The sequence below is a fragment of the Salmo salar genome, chromosome 10 (assembly GCF_965601325.2).
Source record: "Salmo salar chromosome 10, fSalSal1, whole genome shotgun sequence".
Taxonomy (NCBI): Eukaryota; Metazoa; Chordata; class Actinopteri; order Salmoniformes; family Salmonidae; genus Salmo; species Salmo salar.
The window spans coordinates 7,488,221-7,494,220 of record NC_138300.1 but is presented as its reverse complement, the minus strand read 5'-3'; the positions used below and the strand labels follow the sequence as shown (position 1 = coordinate 7,494,220).

Genomic DNA, 6,000 nt, shown 5'->3' with positions numbered 1-6,000 from the left:
ACGCTGTATTCAAAACTTAGAGTTCTTCAATTTAAATAATTATCCAAAATTCTTGCAACCAATAGAATGTTATATATATGGGGATACAACCATCCCAGCTCTGTCCATATGTAGCTTGTTTTTGGTCACAGGTTCAGAAATGGCTGAAGAATTACAACATTTACCTGGAGCTAACTCTGCAAATAGCACTACTGCGTGATTTAAAAAGTCATAGTCTATTGATCAAATATATAATAATACTCTTAGGAAAAAAATATATATTTATTTACATTCTGTAGAAATTATGAGAATAGAAAGGTTCATAACTTTTTTGAAACATCAGTGCACAGTTGAAAAATATATGACAAATTGAAATCAAAACTGGATGGTGTTCAGAGATAAAATGTCTATAGTATGTATAAGCTGGAAGTATAAGCCTAAGTGGTGTTGTCCATTAGTTACTCCAATTAGGGGAAGAGTGGTGAGGTTAGGGGAAAATAATAAGGGAAATCATTATAAATGTAATTGAATTATTAAATAAAAAATATATTAAAGTATTTTTTTTTAACTCTGCTAAGATATGCTAGCAGCAATTTGAATTGGAAGCCAACAACAAAGAAACAAGAGGGCAATGTAGTCAGATAACTTATAAACTTGTTAAAAAGAATCAGCATAATGCACAAGTATCTGTTAACTAAGGTGTGAACTATCTATGGGGCACACAAGCTCTACAAATCATTAGCCATCATCATCAAGTAGTCCATGGAGAGACACAGACTTTTTGTGTGCAAATATTTTTGGGAAAAACTATAAGAATTGTTCAAAGAACAATTGAGGGTTCTAAACAAGTCATTGATACTCATGGGAACAAGGGAGCCATATTTATTCTCCTCATGGTTGACAAAATGTCCTCTAAAGTGTGCCCCAACACATATAACCAATATAAAAACAGATAGATACACTTTATCGACATTATCACTAACAAAACATTTTTCATTTACTAGACGTTCTTATCCACAGCGACTTACAGGAACAATTAGGGTTAAGTGCCTTGCTCAAGGAAACATCGACAGAGTTTTCACGTAGTCGGCTCAGAACCAGCAACCTTAGCTTTCGGTTACTGGCCCAATTCTCTTAACCACTAGGCTACCTGGTAGCCTTCTTTTGGTAGCCTTCAATAAGGCTTGATTCAACATTGGTGCTACTAGTGTTTTAATTCAGAAAAAAAGTATCTTGTAACTCTGATTTCTCTGTTCCCGCCCTCATTTCCCTGTCTGCAAGCTAGGTGGGCCAAGCAATCAGGTCTGGAAAAAGTTATACTTTAACCCGAGGTGCCCCAAGCATGCACCATTTAAAACATTTCTGTCTGGCAAGTGATTACTTGCAACCAGCATACCACATGCGAGATATCACTGGTATCAAAGCAGTCTGACTTGCCTTGTTAAATAAAGGGTAAATAAAAAAATACAAATACGTTCATCATAAACACAAATACAATTTCTGTACAACCTTAATGGCTCAATGCACTGAACAATAAATAGGGACCACATACTGAAAGTTGGTGGTCTCACTTCAATGTGTGATGGTATTGCCATTGTAACATTGTAATTAACAGTGTTCACCCTTATCAATAACAAAGTAGTTAATGAATATAATGTGTTAATATATGTGTAACAATTCAGATGTAACTCAATAAGTATAGCTACAATGTAACATGATAGAATGTATGTAGGGCTATATGTCTCATATATCCAAGAAAGTGAAATGAAGTACATGCATACAAAATTGCTTTTTTAGCCCTTTAAGACTGTCTTGATCTAGTCTCTCTAGTTCTACAGAAATAGTATTCCTTCAAATATGAATGTCTGCCTTTGGATGACCTTTATAACATCTGCTTTCTCTTTTTGTCCCTTAAAACAGTTGTATAATTATGTAAAATGCTTATGAAAACACAACTATTCCCCTCTCATCCGTTCACCATCACCTAGTGAATATGACTCAATTTCACATTTCCCTACAACAGTTGAAAGGATGTTTTTATTGAAGCCAGGTGTATACCAGTCTCTTGGTGCCTGATAATGTTCCCGGACTGCATTCCTCAAGCAGATCATAACATTTTCCACAGCATCACGACTGATGGTTGTCACTTAGGAGTTTTTCCTGAAAAGACTGATCTTCACTGAAGTTCCATCCCAAATAAGCAAATGAATACGTAAGATAATAATTGAAAAATTATGAAATAGCCAGGTATTGCATTCGTTGATGTATAGGATTCTGAGATAAGATTTTTTTTTTTTTTTTTAATTAGCCCTTTATTCCATGGTAGCTCAAAAAATAAAACATATTTTTAGATTGCTTGTCATACAGTTTATTGCTATACAATTTGTCACCATTATGCAACAATTCCCAATCACACAATATACATTGTTTAGTCATTGGTCAGCTTTGCCCATCTCTCTCTACAGTAGCAGATCACCTTCCCCCTTGGACTGTTGCAATGGTCGTTCAGTCTTTTATTGAGGCCAGTTGGAGAAAAATAATCTCTCTGCACTTTTCTGCTCCTTCCTTTTTTGATGCTAGGTAGTGTTCAAGTAAGAATAAGTCCTCAGTCATTGGTTGAATAGGCTGGACTGCCTATTGTGAGGGGATTGAGCCTCTCCTACACAAAAATAAAATGGAGAAGTAAAATAGTGGCATATATTTATAGATAATCTACTTCACATTTGTACTCTGTTCACTGTAATCTTCTTTGCGACAGTCAGGGCTAAACGGCCGAGCATTAGTCTTCTTGCTGGACATGATAATATGTTTATATGATTCGTTCCTATTGGATGTGTGCGTGTGTCGACTCCGAGTCAGTGTGGATCGGGACTCCGTGTCAGGTTTTGACAGCAGTCCATTCACAGACGACTCTTGCAGAAGGCAGCCTGCCCTGCTGCGACTCACTGCACTGGGCACTGGCTCTGTTTACTGGAAGCCTGCTCCGGTGAATCAAGCAAGTCTCTCAATGCTGTGAGCGGTATCTTTTCCCAAACGCGAGCCCCTTAAACTTTGCAGCACCATTGAACCTCATTCTCTCATCCAGGGGAACTCGGCGTGGATTGACATCAACTGCAGTCTCCTTTTTTTTCTGCAGAGAACAGGTTTCACTGCCTGTTCGCTCTTCTTCCCTCTGTCTCTTCGGGTTTCTACTCTGTGGATTGTTGCTTTGACTCCAGGCGAACAGGGGAGCAGAGATTAAATGCTCAAGCAGAACTGTTGATGAGTTAAGACTGAGCAGCACCTTGCCATGGAAGAGTATGTCCGGTCTGGGGGAATGTATGGGCTGAAAGAGGGACAAGCTGCCTGATAAAGCCCTATCTGTCCCAGATAAGTGGAGCATGCATCAGAACTGCAGAGATTCTCTCAACACTGCTGTGTTCTGATCTGCAGAGGAGTTCCTGTTACAAGACTGCCTGCTTTCTACACACAGCTATTGTCCAACAGATTTTTTTCTGCCTCTGACTTCATCGTATTTATCGTGACTGTTTTCTCAGAAAGGTAAGGATTGCCTTTAAGAGAACTGCATTTCCCTATTACTTAGGCCTACTATCACTTTACCAACCATATCCAAGAGTGGTTTAATCTCTTGACAAGTCTCTGTCTGTAACTTTCTTGTATCACTTTATTAGGGGAATTGTTTGTCAAGTTCAGATATATACCTTCCAACTCACATATGTGAGGATATCAAGTCATTAATCACACACTACAGTTGTATATTTTACTTTCCCAAACCACAAACAAACCATCTGTAGGCTGCTTGAAATCTTGAGTTATGAAAAACCAAAGAGCAGGTTTGCCATGAATTAGGTCTACTTTTAAAGAACATAACTGTTTGAAATAGGCTAATTAAAATGATCCAAGGGATACCATGGTTAATAGAAAAATGGTTAATAGAAACAACCAGATGTGGATTGATTTGGTCAGCTGCCTCCCTCTCAATTTGACTGAATGGAAACTATTAAAATGAGGCGGGACACGTAAAGCACCATTTAATTGGAATTGAATTTATGCCTTTAAAGTTGTAGATAGAGTTGTGCTCCTTGCTGTTTTTTTCATGTAGCCTATCAATGGGTTCCTTGCTTGAATAGGGCTGTATGTTAGCAGTGATCTAAGAATCAATGTGGCTGTGATTCTGGAGAGCAATGAGGCTAATCTCTTTCAGTCTAGCCAGGGCCTTGACTGCTATATTTTGAGAAGGGAAAACTCTAGAATAGCCTATCTTTGCATCATAGTAGACAGACAATATTATGTGTATAACGAGTTAATTAAACTGCAATGCATTGAACTGAAGAACAATATGTAGCCTAATACGACAGGCACTTGATGTTGAAAATGTGAAATAATTGGTTAAAAATATAAATTCCAAGGAAACGACGAGATATCATCTATATGTGTCTTATTTGAAACACAGTTGCGCACAGTGGCAGTAAAATTAGATAATTTTACTGCACATGCATTTTTTTACCAATATCAAAACCATCTTGTCAACCTGCATGTGTTAACGACCGAAGAAAAAGCTAATATGCGGAGCGGAGCTCCTATATTACCCCGGCCAACTCAGCGTCCTAACGGCTGTGTGTGAAGCAGTGGAACAGAGGAGAAAAACGAAATATCGATCATTCATTGTACAGGATACATTTTACTCCAGTCCAGTATTCCCTTTTCCGCCACTAAACTACCAGCACGATTCTCCATTCTGTCATATTTTGTAAGGCGTTACGCCTGATGTGAAATGCTAATGAAAGTTCCTAACTGGATTTGATATCAATCATATGCACTTGTTTCTGCGTGCGATCAGCCAGCGTTAGATATGGCAATGACAGAATAAAGGTTAGTCATTAGCATAATAAGTAGGCTTACTCATTGATGAAGATTTTTTTTAAAAAGTTTTTATATTGATAAAAATATGTCACTAATCCAACGTCTCAATATATATTAATTTATATAAATATGAATAAACCTACCTCAGATGAAGCTATATGCTATAGCTGATCATCTAGAATGGCTAACTATTTTATTGTCTTTGTTTATAAATGCAATAATATATAAATGGAATAATACTTTAGTCCTTTGCAAATAGGCTCTAGTCCATCTATCTCATCAGTCCCATAGGGTAAAATGTAACTTTATTTTTGGCTGCAAACAGGGTAGGTCAAATGATGCAACTAATATTATAACTCAACTGTGAAGTTGTTTGAACAGAGTGTGTGCGAACAAAATCTGCACTCTTATTAGATTATTTGAGGCACATTGCTACTCTTCTTCCCCAGCCCCTTTCGTAAAGGGGGATGCCATTTCACATGTTTCTGCACAAAATGTTTGAATTAATGCAAGTACTAATTTTTACTGGTTGAAGGAATAGATGAGCAAATGACAGTGGTCACAACTCTTGCTCGATGGAAAGAACTCCAGCCTTGTAACCAATAGGGTTAGCTGATGCCGAAAGGGTAGGGGGAGTGTGAGTTAGTAAAATGGGAGGTGAAGTTGTAACCCGTCTCTACCCCTTTTATTGTGTTTCTATGTGAAAACACAATTTCCCTGCTTTTTTGTTTGCCAGTTGAATGATATTTTCACGGGAACATGTAATAATGTCTTTCTAGTTTTATTTCCACTCAACTGCAATACTGGTTGTTTTGATATTCTACATTTTTTATCTATTATTTTGTATTAGTTGAGGATTATGAATGTAATACATCTGCAGAATAGGTATAGGCATATACATTTTATGAACAGAGAGAGTATCTGGTTTACTGTCAGAAGCTTGTTGAAAAGAGTACCATTAGATACATTTCAAGCTGTTGCGAATCATACACCCATGTATAGCTTAGGCCATTTATAGGCTTCTCAGTGGTTTCTCATGTGTTGGTCTATTTTATGTCTTTTAGCTCTATGCAATCACACTTTCCCGAGCCAATATGCCTTTATAAGCGTGGTATTGTTTCATTTAAACCAACAGTCGCTTTTTGGACCCAGTCTTGT

General features: G+C 37.4%; 1 protein-coding gene across 8 annotated transcripts in view; it reads left to right on the top strand.

The window, feature by feature from the left end:
* The first annotated feature begins 2,879 nt into the window (after window positions 1–2,879).
* Window positions 2,880–6,000, top strand: part of adgrl2a (adhesion G protein-coupled receptor L2a) — a 214,519-nt gene continuing 211,398 nt past the window's right edge. For 4 of the 8 annotated variants that reach the window (XM_082956687.1, XM_082956685.1, XM_082956684.1 and 1 more), the window contains exon 1: window positions 2,882–3,519. The gene's annotated coding sequence lies outside the window, so the exon portion shown is untranslated. Of the gene's footprint in view, window positions 3,520–6,000 lie in introns of all 8 variants that reach the window. The other 4 variants (XM_014215663.3, XM_045687273.2, XM_082956688.1 and 1 more) reach the window with 3 other exon arrangements.